Source organism: Lycium barbarum, chromosome 8 (assembly GCF_019175385.1).
Source record: "Lycium barbarum isolate Lr01 chromosome 8, ASM1917538v2, whole genome shotgun sequence".
In the NCBI taxonomy this organism is placed as follows: domain Eukaryota; kingdom Viridiplantae; phylum Streptophyta; class Magnoliopsida; order Solanales; family Solanaceae; genus Lycium; species Lycium barbarum.
Genome location: NC_083344.1, coordinates 24,194,581 through 24,213,592, shown reverse-complemented (window position 1 = coordinate 24,213,592; position 19,012 = coordinate 24,194,581).

Below are 19,012 nucleotides of genomic sequence, written 5' to 3'. Positions count from 1 at the left end.
AGTCTTGAGTGGAGTTTCTCCTCTAGCACCAAAACCCTACTTCACCTCCCTTGGGTTTTCTTGATTTGGATGAACTTTAGTGTGATTCTTACACTTGATTTCGTGGGTTTCATGTAGTTGACCACTAATTTCCTTTGAATTCTTGTGGTTGAAGAGTAGAAAGGGTTATATATGTTTCTTGAAGTGTGGAGTGAAAATGAAATGAAATGGAATGAAAAAGGGTCCTTTTACTTAACTTAAAAAGCTGGCCGACCAACTTTATACGGACCAACATACGGTCCGTACTATTTATACGAACCGTATGTCTGGTCCAGTAGCTGGTGCCCTCCTTGGCCAATTATACGATCCAACATACGGCTGGTACAATTTATACCATCTCATGCAGCCCACTAGTGGTGTCTGCCCATGCCAAAAGGTCATGGTGTATCCGTATAGCTGCCCGCCTTGGCGGTGACAGCCCGTCCAACTAGGCCCGGTGTGATGCAATCATGACATGCTTGTCATAAAATAGTTATAATGATATGCCTATCAAAATATACTTGTCATAATACATGCATAAAGACTCTAGCACAACTGCATTCTATCGAGGTGACGTAAGGTCGTGGACCCTCGATTTCATTATGAACATATATGAGCATTCTGCCTCACCTTGAAGGAAATAATACATAAGGTGAGTGTGAGCAATAAATAACATCATTATCAACATGGCATCATCATATCATATCTCTTTATCTTATATGGGCACTTATGGATATAGGCTTTTAGCTTTCCGGAATATAGGAATTCATGAAGAGCAAAGGAATTCATGCTATAGGATTCATGCCATTAGGAAGAAAGGACTAGCCTCACATACCTTTTCGCTTAGCTACACTATCGATCACTCGTCTTCCTTCGAGGTCACGTCGTTACCTTCACGAGAGAATCGTATTAACATTAGTTAATCAACTTTAAAAACGCGTCGTTATCTATAGAGAAAATTAGGCGGCATTTCCTTTGTTTCTACTACTTTTCCCCCGTTTTATTTCAACTCCCAAACATTTACAACAACACTCATAATATTGCAAGCAACAATCGTCATTTATATGCCTTAAGCAAAATCCACCGTTTCTCTCCAATTTCCTTCTCATTTATGGTTATAGCTCGTTATCCCATTTCCTTGTATATAATACTTATTTCATGACCTAAATATCATTTACAACGTATTCATAATCACAGCATATCAACTTTCATGATTCCATTCAACCATCTTCCAATTGTGACACTATTCCCTCATTCAAGACCCATTTTCTATGTTCTTCTTTGTTTCAAGTGTCTCAGCTTCCCAATTCTTTAAACAACATGGAATGGTCATGAAACTTACCTTGGTTGATGGTGGAACAAGCCTTGAGTTGAGTTTCTACCTTAGCACCAAAACCCTATCTCCTCTCCTTTGGTATTATTTGAAGGAGACAACTTCTACTTGAGTTTCATAAGCTCTGTTTCCTTGATTTGGTGTTGATGATCATTGATTTCCTTGATTCTCTTGAATTCCTATGGATGAAGTGTTTGGAGAGTTCTAGAGACTTCTTGAGTGGTGTAGATGAGAAAATGAAATAATATGAGCTTATGGTCCCTTTTTAACAACTCAAAATCTGATTTTTAATGAACAGTCGTCGGGGTGAACAGTGGTCGTAAACCACACTTTACGGGTCGTATACCAGTTTACGGACCGTATAGTGTGGTCGTATTTAAGCATATCAAAACAGAAAGGTTGGCTGAGGATCATGGCAGTTTACGATCGAGGTTTACGGTCCGTAAACCAGTTAACAGGCCGTATACCAAGTCGTATTTAACCATTTTAACATTGGACAGAAAGTTGAAATTTTGAAAGGCTGGAGGACGATGGCAGTATACGGTCCGTAAATCACTTTACGGGTTGTATTCTGCTTTACGACCACTGGCTGAATTGAAATTCTACAACTTTCTAAATTCCAAAAATTCATGAATCGTCATTCCCTACTTAGTAAAACACCGCACACTCATACCCTTCGTTGATCTATTCATTGTAGACTCACGGAAAATTTTTCCGAGGTGTAACACTCTTCCCCCCTTTTGGAACATTCGTCCTCGAATGTTAAAACACTCGGGATTCTACAAAAAATTTGCCAGAGTTTCCCCTGTAATTTGGCACTACCATCCTGTCACAACAACCCATAATATCATCGCCTCACTGGGCTACATCATAATATCAATATATCTATGGCCACACACGACCAAAAGCATAAGAATAAAACATACATACCTTATCTCGTCGACGTCTCAGCTTGAATCTCCTCCGGGGGTTGAAATAAATGCGGATATTTGGCTTGCATATTCTCCTCTGCTTCCCAAGTCATTTCTTCCCGATTATTGTTTCGCCATAGAACCTTGATTGAAGCAACCTCTTTGTTCTGAAGTCTTCGCACTTGTCTATCTAAAATAGCAACCGGCACTTCTTCATATGTCAATTTCTCTGTCACTTGAAAATCATCAACCGAAACTATTCTTGTTGGGTCTCCAATGCACTTGCGGAGCATCGAAACGTGAAAAACTGGATGTACGGACTCAAGCTCTGAAGGTAAGTCCAGTTTGTATGCTACATAACCCACCTTACGGATAATTCTATAAGGTCCAATATATCTTGGGCTCAACTTCCCCTTTTTACCAAATCTCATTACCCCTTTCATTGGCGATAGCTTCAAAAATACCCAGTCATTGGCCTGAAATTCCAAGTCTCGTCGGCGATTGTCTGCATAAGACTTCTGGCGACTTTGGGCTGTCACTAATCGATCTCGTATCACCTTGACTTTTTCGACTGCTTGTTGAATCAGGTCGGGCCCTATTAATTGTGTCTCTCGGTCTCAAACCATCCAATTGGAGATCTACATCTCTTTCCATACAAAGCTTCATATGGAGCCATTTGAATACCAGAGTGATAGATGTTATTATAGGCAAATTCAATCAGGGGTAAATACTCATCCCAACTACCACCAAAATCCAGCACACATGCTCGTAGCATATCTTCCAGGGTCTGAATAGTGCGCTCGGCTTGTCCATTAGTCTGTGGATGGAATGTCATGCTAAGCTTTACTTGAGTGCCTAGACCTTCCTGAAAGGACTTCCAGAACTTAGCTGTGAATTTTGCTCCTCTATCAGTAATAATAGACAATGGAATACCATGAAGTCGCACAATTTCCTTGAGATATAACCTCGCATAATCTTTGGCTGAGTAGGTAGTCCTAACTGGGAGAAAATGGGCTACTTTTGTCAATCTGTCCACGATTACCCATATAGAATCATACTTCCCTCGTGAATGGGGTAATCCCACAATAAAATCCATATTAATGATTTCCCATTTCCACGTAGGAATATCCATTGCTTGCAATAAGCCTCCTGGCTTTTGATGTTCGGCCTTTACTTGCTGGAAATTCAGACACTGTGCTGCAAATTCTGCTATGTCTCTCTTCATGCCATCCCCCCAATATAACAATTTGAGATCATCATACATCTTGGTTGCACCTGGATGAATAGAATACCAGGAATAATGGGCTTCCTCTAATATTCGACGGCGCAATTCCGCTAATCTACTTCGGTACCTAAGAACCCCATCCATAGCAACTTCAAATGAAGACTTCTCTTTTTCATGAGACGTGTCTCTGTAATGACGCAATTGAGGGTCTTCATATTGCCGCTCTTTCACTTCTGCGTTCAGAGATGAAACCGTGGGATCATTAATGTAAATCCCTACATCACCCGAATCCATTACACGTACTCCAAGATTAGCTAGTTGGTGGAGCTCACGAGCCATCTCTTTCTTTTCCGGGGAGACTTCACATAAACTACCCATTGATCGGCGGCTAAGCGCGTCGGCTACTACATTTGCCTTTCCGGGGTGGTATAAAATATTCACATCATAATCTTTTAACAATTCTAACCACCGCCTTTTCCGCTGGTTTAACTCCTTCGGCTTGAAAATATATTGAAGACTTCTGTGATCTGTATAGATATCAACGTGCACCCCATACAAATAATGTCTCCATACCTTCAACGCATGAATAACCGCGGCTAATTCGAGATCATGAGTTGGATAATTCTGTTCATGTTTCCGCAATTGTCTCGAAGCATATGCAATAACTTTCCCACGTTGCATCAATACACATCCTAGTCCCACACCGGAAGCGTCACAATATACTACATAGCCTTCTGGCCCTTCTGGAAGTGTTAACACTGGAGTTGAAGTCAATCTGTCTTTCAACTCTTGGAAACTACGCTCACAAGCTTCACTCCACTGGAATTTAGCTGACTTTTGAGTTAGTTTCGTCAATGGAGCTAAAATAGATGAAAATCCCTCTACAAATCTTCTATAGTAGCCTGCCAGTCCAAGAAAACTGCGAACTTCCGTGGGTGTTGTAGGCCTTAGCCAAGTCTTCACCGCTTCAATTTTATGGGTATCGACTTGAATGCCATCATCTGAAATAACATGATCCAAAAATGTCACAGAATTTAGCCAAAACTCGCACTTTGAAATTTTGGCATATAATTCCCGAGCTCGGAGAACGCCAAGAACAATTCTTAGATGATCTGCATGTTCTGATTCTGTGCGAGAATACACTAGAATATCATCAATAAATACTATCACGAAGAGATCCAAGAATGGCCTGAACACATTATTCATGAAATTTATGAACACTGCCGGGGCATTTGTCACCTAAACGACATCACTCGGAACTTATAGTGGCCATACCTCATTCTGAAGGTTGTCTTGGGAATATCTACTTCTCTAATTCTCACCTGATGATAGCCAGATCTCAAATCTATCTTGGAGAACCACTTAGCGCCCTGTAATTGATCAAACAAATCGTCAATTCTGGGGAGGGGATACTTGTTCTTTATTGTTACCTTGTTCAGCTGTCTGTAGTCGATACACATTCGTAGAGAACCGTCTTTCTTCCTTACGAACAATACCGGTGCTCCCCATGGTGATGAACTAGGCCTAATGAAACCCTTCTCGAGTAAGTCTTTCAACTGCGCCTTTAGCTCTTTCAATTCTGCCGGAGCCATTCGATAAGGATGAATAGAAATAGGCTTAGTATCAGGTAACACATCAATAGTGAAATCAATTTCCCTCTCAGGAGGAAGACCTGGTAGTTCGTCTGGAAATACATCTGGGAATTCATTCACCACCGGAACAAATTGGAAAGCTGGCGACTTTACCTCGGTGTCATGAACCCGAACTAGATGGTAAATATAGCCTTTAGCTATCATCTTTCTTGCCTTAAGGTAGGAAATAAACCTACCCTTTGGGGATGCCGTATTACCCTTCCATTCAAGTACGGGCTCTCCCGGAAATTGAAATCGAACCATTTTTGTTCGGCAATCGACATTAGCATAACATGAGGCCAACCAATCCATACCCATAGTTACATTAAAATCTATCATTTCAAGCTCAATTAAGTCAGCTTTGGTCTGGCGGTCACATATCACAATGAGACAATTTTTGTACACTTTCCTCGCAATTACCGGATCACCAACCGGAGTGAATACCTTAAAAGGTTTAATTGGCTCGGATTGCACCCCAATACAATCAGCAACATACGGAGTGACATAAGAGAAAGTAGAACCTGGATCGATCAAAGCATATATATCATGGGAAAATATAGTTATTGTACCTGTGACGACATCTGGGGAAGACTCAAGATCCTGTCGCCCGGCTAAAGCATATACGCGGGGCTGAACAGCACCTGAAATAGATGCTTCCCCTCTGCCCCTGCCTCTACCTGTTGTAGTTGAGAAGTTTGTGCTGTGGGGCGTACTGAGGAAGACCCAGCTGTTGATCCTGTAGGCTGAGTCGCAACTCTACCTCTTGCTGAAGGGCAATCTCTCATCATATGACCAACCTGCCCGCAGGCATAGCAAGCATCCGAACCATGACGACACTTTTCGGAATGTAGTCTACCGCACTGGCTGCACCGCGGCACTGAGGGTCTCCTCTGACTAAAGTCTCCCCTAAACTGAGAATCTGAGGCCCTCGAACTCTGGCCCTGTCCTGACTGAAAAGAATGATCAAACCTCCTGTCTGAGAATCTGGGAGGCGCACTAGTCGTTGACTGACCTGAGTGCCTAGATTGCATCTGTCTCGGTCCCCCTCTATATTCACTGCTGGCTCCCATAGATCTAGCCCTCTTACCTTGTCTTCTATCACTATCACGATCACTTTTTTGCGGCTGTTGTCGTTCCTCAAGATTCTGAGCATGGGCCTGTATTCGGGAAATATCCATCCCGTCTTGCAAAGAGGCCGTCAGAGAATCTCTAAATAAATATGGCCCTAAACCACTCACAAATCTATGGACCCGGTCTCCCATGTCGGCCACCATAGTTGGGGCATATCTAGCCAAAGAATTGAATTGCATAGTATACTCTCGGGCACTCATGCTTCCTTGCTTTAGATTCAAGAACCTGTCCGCTCTAGCTCGGCGGACCTCGGGTGGCAAATAATGACGAATAAAGGCATCCACAAATTCTTGCCACACCGGAGGGGGCACATTCTCTCCTCTTGATGCCATCCAATTATTGTACCATAATACCGCCACATCGCGGAGTCTATAAGAAGCCAACTCCACGGATTCGGTCTCAGAGGCATAAATAATCTTTAAGGTCCTCAACATTTCATCAATAAAGTTTTGCGGATCCTCATTCGGCTTCGACCTAAAGAACTCCGGAGGATTTAGAGTCATAAAATCATGGGCTCTCGTACTAGCTGAACGATCACTCGGGCCCGCATTCTGTCATTGTGCCTGGGCGAAAACCAATTGGGTCAATAAATGTATGGCCTCAGTCACCTGTTGACCCGAAGCACCCGCTGGAGGAATCGGAGCTGAGGCTCCTCCTTGCTCTTCTACATTGGGTGAGGCCTCATTTTGTGATTCACCTTCCCCTACATTCGTCGGGAGCTCTCGTTCTGCCCGCCTTTTCGTCGTAGCTTTGCCCTTCTGGGAGGCTATAGCTTTTTCCTTTGGCGGCATTCTGAAAGCACAACACACTTTTAGGAAAAATGAAATCTTACGTATGGCTCTATCGCACGATCTAATAAGAGGAAAGAGGGTCATTTTCCTAAATGCCCTATAGCCTCTTGCTTATTAGCATGGCGCGCAACACACCATAAACAAGACTTTACTAGACACGTCTCGTAGACACTTCCTAGGACGAACAGCTCTGATACTACTTTTTTCACGACCCAACTAGGGGCCGCGACGGGTACCCGGGGCTAGTCACCGAGCACCGCTCGTTCTACTGCTCATCTTACTCAATTAATGCCCCTTTATCAGCTTATGCACGAATTATAGGAAAAACATGTTTTATACTAAAACATAAATGCTTTATATACGTTTGCCTCTCGGCCATCAAAATATTATATATACATATAATGACATCTTGTGAGACCATCTAACCCACACTGCGTATCTACGAGCCTCTACTGACATACCGTATATATAGACGGAACAAGACTCTGTCATGCCCAAAATATACATATATACCAAAAGAAGAATCACAAGCACCTCCGAACAATGGAGTACTCTCAATCAGCTGACAGCTACTAAGAATCTTGATCAAGCTCACCTCCTTGTCTACCTGTGGGCATGAACACAGCGTCCAAAGAAAACGGACGTCAGCACGAACATTGTACTGAGTATGAAAGGCATAACCAATGAAGAAAGACAACAATAATATCATGAGAACATCAATATGAAACATCTGGATCTAAATGACAATCATAAGAGAAGTAATGCATGTTGTCTTACTCATACTCAACATCATATCATATATGCATAATATGTAAGCTGCCCGTCCGTATCGGAACGGTGAGATAATCAATAACAATAGCCCGCGTTTAGGCCTCCCGCGTCCGGGGTGCCATCTCATGCCGCCCACTAGTGGTGTCTGCCCATGCTAAAAGGTCATGGTGTATCCATATAGCAGCCCGCCTTGGCGGTGACTGCCCGGACAACTAGGCCCGGTGTGATGCAATCATGACATGCTTGTCATAAAATAGTTATAATGATATGCTTATCAAAATATACTTGTCATCATACATGCATAAAGACTCTAGCACAACTGCATTCTATCGAGGTGACGTAAGGTCGTGGACCCTCGATTCCATTATGAACATATATGAGCATTCTGCCTCACCTGGAAGGAAATAATACATAAGGTGAGTGTGAGCAATAAATAACATCATTATCAACATGGCATCATCATATCATATCTCTTTATCTTATATGGCACTTATGGATATAGGCTTTTAGCTTTTCGGAATATAGGAATTCTGAAGAGCAAAGGAATTCATGCTATAGGATTCGTGCCATTAGGAAGAAAGGACTAGCCTCACATACCTTTTCGCTTAGCTACACTATCGATCACTCGTCTTCCTTCGAGGTCACGTCGTTACCTTCACGAGAGAATCGTATTAACATTAGTTAATCAACTTTAAAAATGCGTCGTTATCTATAGAGAAAATTAGGCGGAATTTCCTTTGTTTCTACTACTTTTCCCCCGTTTTATTTCAACTCCCAAACATTTACAACAACACTCATAATATTGCAAGCAACAATCGTCATTTATATGCCTTAAGCAAAATCCACCATTTCTCTCCAATTTCCTTCTCATTTATAGTTATAGCTCGTTATCCCATTTCCTTGTATATAATACTTATTTCATGACCTAAACATCATTTACAACGTATTCATAATCATAGCATATCAACTTTCAGGATTCCATTCAACCATCTTCCAATTGTGACACTATTCCCTCATTCAAGACCCATTTTCTATGTTCTTCTATGTTTCAAGTGTCTCAGCTTCCCAATACTTTAAACAACATGGAATGGTCATGAAACTTACCTTGGTTGATGGTGGAACAAGCCTTGAGTTGAGTTTCTACCTTAGCACCAAAACCCTATCTCCTCTCCTTTGGTATTTCTTGAAGGAGACAACTTCTACTTAAGTTTCATAAGCTTTGTTTCCTTGATTTGGCGTTGATGATCATTGATTTCCTTGATTCTCTTGAATTCCTATGGATGAAGTGTTTGGAGAGGTCTAGAGACTTCTTGAGTGGTGTAGATGAGAAAATGAAATAATATGAGCTTATAGTCCCTTTTTAACAACTCAAAATCTGATTTTTAATGAACAGTCGTCGGGGTGAACAGTGGTTGTAAACCACACTTTACGGGTCGTATACTAGTTTACGGACCGTATAGTGTGGTCGTATTTAAGCATATCAAAACAGAAAGGTTGGCTGAGGATCATGGCAGTTTACGATCGAGGTTTACGGTCCGTAAACCAGTTTACAGGCCGTATACCAAGTCGTATTTAACCATTTTAACATTGGACAGAAAGTTGAAATTTTGAAAGGCTGGAGGACGATGGAAGTATACGGTCCGTAAATCACTTTACGGGTTGTATTCTGCTTTACGACCACTGGCTGAATTGAAATTCTACAACTTTCTAAATTCCAAAAATTCATGAATCGTCATTCCCTACTTAGTAAAACACCGCACACTCATACCCTTCGTTGATCTATTCATTGTAGACTCACGGAAAAAATTTTCCGAGGTGTAACATTTTCTTATAGAGATTCCAAAGTTTATCAATTGATGCTATTATGAGTTTAATGATCTTATTTCATAATTTCCTAGATGTTATTCATTGTTGGTCGTCTCACCTCATGATACTAGTTCCTTCAGGGTGAGACTACCAATGATGATTGTTCCATAATGTAACCGGAGGTTACCGACCTTACGTCACTCCGATAGAGCGGTAGCTTTCACTTGGGCTCTCATGCATTCTTTATGTTACTTTTATATATGATTACACCGTGCCTAGTTGGAAGGGCAGACACCACTACACTGGGCGCAGTGGGTGGCTTATGGATAATAACACCGTGCCTAGTTGGCCAGACAGTCACCACTAGTAGGCAGCATGATATGGTTACCCCGGACGTCGGCTATTGATGATCACACCGTACCTATATGGTCGGGCAGTTTGTGTATGTATGTATGATATGATGATGTTTTATTATAAGAGTTAGCATGCATGACTCCGCCTTAAGCGGCATTTAGTTACTAGTTATCTCTTCATCTTATACTCTCTTATTTCTTGATTATGTTGTTATACATGCCTTACATAAGCAGTACATTGTTCGTACTAACGTCCTTTCTTTTATGGACGCTGCGTTCATGCCCGCAGGTAGACAGGGAGACGGCACAAACGCTTATCAGCTTTATCAACGGATATACGGGAGCACTACACTACTCTGGAGCTGCCGCTTATTGGTATATTCTTTTGTGTACATATTTGGGGCATGGCGGGGTCCTGCCCCGTCCTTATGATATCAGTACTCCAGTTAGTGGCTCATAGATACATATGTGTGGGTAGTAGATGTCTTATGATCTTCTTAGTGTATATATTGTATATCATTTTGTAGCCTCGTGGGCTTGTGCATATATGTATATTTGAGGATTGATTGAAGGTCGTTTCTTAGTAGTCTTTGGTTGAGAATTGAGTTGATCCAAGTTGAATATGACAATGAGCATGATGAGTGGTGCTCGGTAGGCTAGCTCCGGGTACCCGTCATGGCCCTCTAGCTGGGTCGTGACAAAAGTGGTATCAGAGCAGCTCCGTCCTAGGGTGTGTCTACGAGTCCAGTAAGTCTTATTATGGGTGTGAAGCGCGCCACACATATAAACAAGAGGATGCAGGATATTTAGGAATAATGACCGTCTTTCTTCTTCATAGATCGTGCGATAGAGCTATAATATAACATTTCATTTTTTCCTTAATTGTGCGTCATGATTTCAGCTATGCCAATGAAGCAACCGCCACGCAGAAGGGCAAGACTGCGACAGGAAAGCGAACTGAATAGGAGCTACATAGAAGAAGGTGAGTCCCATAATAGGCTCCATCTCATACTTCTCACACTCCGCCTATCTTAGAGGAGCATGAAGGGGTCTCCACTCCAGCTCCAGTGCCTCCAATTCCTCCACCGGCTGCTTCGGGCCAGTAGATGACCGAGGCCATTCAATTATTAACCCAGCTAGTTGATGCTCAGGCTCAGTGGCAGAGTGCGGGTCCAGGTGATAGAGAAGTTAGTGCAAGGGCCCGTGATTTTATGAGGTTGAATCCTCCAGAATTTTTCAAGTCAAAGCCGGATGAAGACCCGTAGGGTTTTATAGATGAGATGTTGAGGACGCTGAGAATAATACATGCCTCTGATACTGAGTCAGTGGAGTTAGCATCCTATAGATTGCGGGATGTAGTCGTCCTTTGGTATAATAACTAGATTTCTTCGAGAGGGGAAAATGTGCCTACCCCGGTATGGCAAGAGTTCGTAGATGTTACACCCCGTAGTTTTGTATGCTGAGATTTAAGCTACCTTTCAGGAGGCATCTGAGATTATGCGTGTTTAACTTATGGTTATGAAGGTTTAAGTTCATATAATAAGCTATGGAAGGATCGAAGGGCAAGTGAATCAAGGAAATTAAGTTTGTTAGAACTTTGGAGAAAATGTGAAGGGCAATTTTGGCCCAACTTAGAGGAAGAATATCTTTTAGTATACGAGGAGTTTTGAGGCAAAACAAAATCCTAAAGTGAAGTTCCCGAAGTCTAGTTTCCAACGCAACAAACCGCTCACCAATACGGTATCAGAGTAAGGAGATATGGGCGTTACAATTCGGGCTGGCAGGCCAGGAAAATAGTCTGTGAGAACACGCCAGGGAGTGGCGCGAACGGGCAGAGGATCAAGGGCCAACTCAGCGCAAATGCTCCACTAGTGGGCGCAAACGCGCCACTAGTGGGCGCGAACGCGCTGAGCAATTTTTAGGTTGGTGCAACTCGAGCCTAAAATGTTATAAAAATAGGTTACCCCCTTATTTTCTTCAAAGCCACCCCCGAAAACCACTCCAAATTTTTGAAATCCTCCACCAACTTTCACTCACCAAATTTTAACTCAAATCGAGTATAATCCCGGGATTCTGGTCCAGACAGCATATAGTTGCGATTATAAAATCGTATAGCGACGAGTTCTAGCTCAAATTCAAGGTGGAAAGTGAAGATATTGCAATAATAGAGGGAATAAGGTATGAATCTCTCCTTATTAATATTAGTTTTGATTTATTTACGGAGGTAAAATTATTAAACAGTCTTATAATGAGTCGGTTAGTTGAAGAATTCGGAAAACATCGTGTGAGATGTTTTATGACATTTATTGGTGTTGGTGATGTTGTTGGTGATATTGGTATAGTTGTTGTGGTTGTTGGTTGTTGGTTGTTGGTTATTGAATTGTGATTTCGGGCTATGCATATAAACAGGGGAGATGCTATCCGAATTTCGGTAGACTTTAAATGAAATTAAATTCAAGACTTAGGATAAGTATATGACATTAAGCCTAACCATAGTACGAATGGTTTATATGTAGATTTACAAGCTTGGAAAGATAAACGTTGAATCGCTAAGGAGACCAAAAGGTATGTGAAGGCTAGTCCCTTTCTTTCTAAAGGCATGACTCCTATGTTATGACTCCATATATGCCTTCCATAACATCTTTGTTCCCGAAAAGCTAGAAGTTCATGATTTTCAAGGTTTTTATGATAATAAAGACAAGATGTTTTCTGTGATGCCTATGATTACAATGATGACTTCTTCCTGTGAATCTATATATGTCTTCCATGATGTCCTTGTTCCCAAAAGCTAAGGATTTATGATTCTTATAAAGCTTCTTATGACACCAAAGATGAGATGTTTTCTATGATGAACATGATGACGATGATTTTAATTCTGGAAATTCCAAAGCTTATGATTTTAATGCCATTATGAGACTATGGAGCTTATTTCAGGATTACTTTTATCTCATTCATTGTCATTGATCTCACCTTATCATAATTGTTCCTTCAAGGTGAGATAAAATGATGATGATCGTTCCATAACATAATCGAAGGTTACCGACCTTACGTCACTCCGATAAAGCAACAACCTTTATTTGGGCTCTCATGCATGCTACTTATATTATTTATATATATATATATATATATATATATATATATATGTATGGAAAAATATATGTATGGAAAAAAGGGTGAGGCGTTATATGCGCATAGCCACCTGATCAGCTGGTATATTATGACATCGTCCCGGACACAGGATATATGGGTATGAATCGGGCCGTTCGTTCCTCGGCATTGTTATATATTTATGGATCGGATCGTTCGTTCCGCGGAAATATAATATATTTATGGATCGAGCTACACGTTCTGCAGCACTATTATGATACGTGTATATGAGAAATGTTTTCTTATGAAAGCTAAGCATGCATGATATTCGCCTTATGAGGCAATCAGATGTACTGGTTATCTCTTTATCTCATGTCATGTTCCATACTTCTTGGTATGTTGTTATTCATGCCTTACGTACTCGGTACACTGTTCGTACTGACGTCCTTTCTTGTGGATGTTGCGTTCATGCCCGCAAGATTAGGTAGCCAGCCGGACGATCCAGAACAGAAGGATCTCCTCTCAGCCGCAGTCAATGCGCTCCATTGGTCCAGAGCTGTAACCCTTTTTGGTATGCTATTTTGCTATGTACATACGTGGTTATGGCAGGGCCTTGTCCTTCCTTTTCTACAGTGTATATTCTATAGAGGTCTGTAGACAGTGGTATACAGTGGAAGCATCATGTAGCTTTGTGATCTTTTATTTTATGTACAGTACATGTAATGGCCATCTTGGGCTGCGTTTTCATCCTTTACACGCATGCCTATATATATATATGTGGACTGTTTATGAGTTGTTGAGGTAGAGTTTATTATATAAACTTTACAGCAGATGCTATCATTCAGATATAAGCTAGAAATGGGCCACCAGGTTATTCAGTGTATGGAAAGTACGAGGGTAGGGGTGCTTGGTTAGCAGTGGTCGGGCACTTGTCACGGTCCATGGGCTTGGGTCATGACAGTAGATGCTTTCATCCGCCATTATTTTCCACCTGAGGTCCGACAGGCCTGAGCTGATAGGTTTTTGAATTTAAAGCAAGGCAATATAAGTGCTCGGGAGTATAGTCTCCGTTTTAACTCATTGGCTAGGTATTCTTCGACCATGGTAGCCGATATGGGAGACCAATTGCATCGATTTGTGAGTAGCTTAGGTCCACATTTGATCAAATATTGCTTGACAGCTTCACTCCAGGAAGGGATGGACATTTCCCGTATTCAGACCCACGCCTAAAATTTAGAAGTGTAGCAGAAGCCGCACAGGGGTGAGTGTGATATGGATAGAGGGCATAGTAAAAAGGCCAGATCTGTCGGTGCTAGTAGCGAGTATAGAGGGGGTCAGAGGCAACCATATTCCAGATATTCCGGCCAGTCCGCGGCTTGTGCACCTCCTCGATTTGTGGGCAACAGATTTGACCGCCCCATTTATTCTGGACCGAGTCAGAGCTCGGGAGTTCCGGGTTCCCAGTTTGGAGGTGATCCTAGTTAGAGAGGACCACAAGTACCACGATGTGGCCAGTGTGGTAGATTATATGCGGGCCAGTGTCGTCGAGGCTCGGATGCTTGTTATGCCTGTGGTCAGATTGGGCATATGATGTATGATTGTCCAGCGATGAGCGGCAGAGTTGGCGCCCAGCCTATAGGATCAGTAGCTGGCTCTTCTTCGTCCGTGCGCCCTGTAAGGCAGACTCTCCAGATTTCTGTTATATCCCGTGTTTTCACACGTTTGGAAAAAACTTGGAAATATTGGATTTTTGGAGATATAATGTCAAATTTGATATTTTGTTGAACATAGGAGTTATGCATGAAAGAATAGAATCATGAAAGCGTGGGACAAGGCTAAGGGTAATTTTAGAATTTTGGAAATTAGTTTCGGGAATTACAAAATACGATCCACACCTTATTGGGCTTGCAAAATTTGAAACAAATTGAAGCCCAAAGAGACAAGGGTGGCCGGCCATAGTAGGCCTTGGCCCAAGCCCAAATTAATTATGTCATGTGCATGGCATGTGACAACTTTATATAAGAAGACAAAGTCTTCATGTGTATCCATTAGAAGCAAGCAAGAGCAAAAAAATAGAAGAGGAGAGAAAGTGAGGTTCTCGGGTTTGAGGGGCAAAAATAGCCCTCAAAAATCTTGTCCCAAAAATTCAAATCTTGTTGATTTCCTACTAATTCAAGGTTTCCTTGCATCTTGGTATAGTTGGTTTGGAGAGGGGAGCTCTAGAATCTCCAAGTTGAACACAAGTCCAAGTGAAGAAAACTTGAAGAAAAGGTAAGAATTTCTACCTTTTATTGGTGTTATGAAGTTTTGAGTGTGTTGTAGTTTATGGAAATGTGTTGATTGTATGAAGAAATAGAAGTTTGCAAAGTGGGTGTGTGTGTGAGTGTGTGGCCGTGGGTATATACTACATATATAGCCTCTATGTGTTGAATTTATGTTATAATCTAGTCATGATTGTAATGAAATGCATATGGGAATTGAAAGTTGGATGAATTTAGTTGATGTTGCAAAATGAGCATATGGCCGTGTGGTGTAATGGTCTTGGAATAAATATGAATCAAGTTGTGTAATGTGTTGGAGTGTTGGTATTGTGATGTTTGTAATGTGAATTAAGCTAGAATGATATAAGTTTGTGTTGAATTGGAATGTGAACACTTATGTCGTTTTAGTATGATTTTCCGACATTAAGGAAATGAAGTGTTTGGTTGTGAATTATGATGTTCATTGATGAATTTGGAAGTTGGAAACTTGTTGTGAAATTATATGCCAAAGATTTGATGTTTTGCATAAGTTATGCTTTTGGCGGAAAAGTGTATATCATGTATATCAAGTGTATATCCTAAGGGAAATGGTATGAGATGTCTTTAGATTTATATGGTGATGATCATGATGGTTGTTGAATACGAAATTATGATCTTAGTTGAAAGTTGGGTTGAATTGAAGACTATGTCAACTTGTGAGAAAAATGACTAGTTGAAGGATATTTGTGTTTTTAATGTTCATTGTTGATATTGTTGTTGTCGTTTGGGTTGTTGTTGATGATTTATAGCCGAGTTGAATTCTCGGGGTGTCATATGTATAGGGGAAGTGCTGCCGAAATTTCGGTAGCCAAATATGCTTTAAGTTGAAATAATGGCATTAATAATTCACAATTGGTAAACTTGACCAATTGCAGTTTTTCGACGAAACGGGAAGTGAGATTGGAAAGGCTTAAGGAGCGTGAAAGGTATGTAAAGAAAACCCAATTCTTCCCTTGGCATGCCCTTAGTGTATTAGGGTCGGATCCGGGCCTCGAAGGACCTCTTGGCCCTCGGAATCCGCAAGACAAAATTTCAGTTTTTCCTTCAGTAGAATTGAACCTCTTTGATACGCTTTTTCTGAAATTATGCAAACTTGCTCTAAATTATTCAGAAAGTCATAGAATGTCTGTATAACCTCTTTAGGTGACACTATATGCTTAGAGGGCACAATTTGATCCCGCCGCCTTATTTGTCCCGAGACGGGCCCACTATTTACGGTTTTGCCCCTAATATGCTAAAGCTTCCTTTTTAAGCGATTTTTGAAAGAAATGTTTTAATTACCCTACTAATCGCTTAACGAATATTATTTTAAATATTCTATTAAACCTTATACATTATTTTGACACCCGGAATGACTTCGGGAATGTTAGACTTCTGTAATTTTTTTTGATATCTGGAATACATTTATTATGATTCCGTCCGACTCCATTTGATTTGTTTGTCTTTGCTACGCCTCATCGAGTCTTTGAAAATACTTATGATATTTTTAAATTGCATTAGTCTCTCACTACTCCATTCGTGGATGTCCCAATGTTTCCCACACTGAGCCCGGGCCAGGATATGTTGTCAAGCGTAATTCTCTGCATTGTTCGCCGCGTCCCGATGTGAGGGGGCAGGTATACGCGTACATGGGTCTGTGGAGTATGATGTGCCATGTCCGCCTATTCTGATCTGATCTGTTATGGCCATTTTGATATGGCATTATATGATACGGGGCCACGCCCCTTTTTCTGATTTCTCTATATAGTGGCACCAGCGTCGGGAGGGTGGCCACATTCTGTCTGCCGAGTCCCGTGGCAGGGACCGGATATGATATGATATGACATATGTTTCTGTACGCATTCTGCCTGTTTTGGAAATATGCATTTGACACTCTGGATTCTGTACTCATTTTCTGTAACCATTATGATTTAACTTCCGTGATTCCGCTTTGCATATTCAGTACATATTTCGTACTGACCCCCTTTCTTCGGGGGCTGCGTTTTCATGCCGCGCAGGTACAGACGACAGGTTTGCTGATCCACACGTTTAGGATCCCATTTCTGCTATTTTGGGGCGCTCTCTTCTACAGAGCCCATCTTTTGGTACAGTCTGTTACTGCTATCGGGATATGTACTTTGTTCAGGGTATGACGGGGCCCTATCCCGTCTTATAATTATGATATGTTCTGTAGAGGTCTGTGGATACATCTGTGTGGGTTCTGTACATATGTTTGGGATGTTTTGTTTTATGATAGCCTTATCGGCTTCTGTGTGCCAAATCTGCTCTTCGGCTAAATTCTGTAGCATCCACTAATGTTATTATTATATTATTATTCTGATAATATGCTAATTTGGGTATCGGGTACGTATAGGTGCCCAGCTAGGGCACTGGTCGCGGCCCACGGGGTTGGGTCGTGACAAAAGTGGTATCAGAGTAGTTCGTCCTTGGAATGTCCACAGACCGTGTCTAGTAGAGTCTTGTTTATCGGTGTGTTGTGCACCACGCCTATAAACAGGAGGCTACAGGGCATTTAGGATACTACCCTTCTTTCTGTCTTAGATCGTGCGATAGAGCTGTGTTATCAGGATGACCCCTTCCTAACGAGTGGCTATGTTTGCAGATATGCCTCCAAAAAAGGCAACAGCGACCCAAAAGGCCAAGTCAGCAGCCTTGGGAGAGACTAGCCGGGTCCAGAGGATTACCAGGGCCCAGGCACATATTGCTCCGGGGGCTTTGCCCCAGACAGAGGGTTCATCTACACCGCCACTCGTGGAGGAGATTGGGGCGGCCGCAGCCGCAGATCGGGGGGCGGCTCCACCGCCAACTCCCGCAGTTCCAGTACCTGAGCCTCCAGCTCCACGGCCAGGCACTGAGGATCAGTCTATGAGGGAGGCAGTCCAGTTGCTGACGAGACTGGTGGCAGGGCAGGTTCAGGGGCATGGACTGGGAGGTGACCGGACAGTCAGGCGTGATAGTTCGAGAGCCCGTGAGTTTTTGACTTGTAACCCTCTAGAGTTCTTCGGGACAAAGCCCGAGGAGGATCCTGAGGAGTTTATCAGGAAGATGCGACGCACTCTAGATTTGATTAATGCTTCCGAGACAGAGTCAGTCGCGTTAGCTTCGTACAGGTTATATGATGTGGCGGCAAACTGGTACGAGTCATGGGGGCTATCCAGGGGGGACGGCGCTCCTCCAGCAGTTTGGGGCGATTTTTCTCAGGCATTTCTTGGACATTTTCTGCCCCCAGAGTTGCGACGAGCCAGATCTGATAGATTCTTATTATTGAGGCAGAAGGGCCGCAGTATCCGGGACTATAGTTTGGAGTTTGATTCCTTGGCCCGATATGCACCTACTGTGGTGGCTACTATGGCGGACCGGATGCACAGATATATTATGGGGCTGGATCGGTATTTTGTTAGTAGCTGCTTAGTATTGGCTGCTCAGCCCGGTATGGATATTGCCCGTATCCAGGCCCATGCCAGGGCATGGAGGATCGGGGCAGAGGAGGACACCAGCCTGACAGGGGCCAGGATCGGAGACAGCCCAAGAGGGCCAGGTCATCTGGAGATTTTCGGGGCAGACAGCCCCAACAGCCGCAACAGCCTAGCAGATTTTCATCTCAGCCGGCGCAGAGCGCGCCTCTCCAGCCTACAGGTCGCAGGTTCGAGAGCCC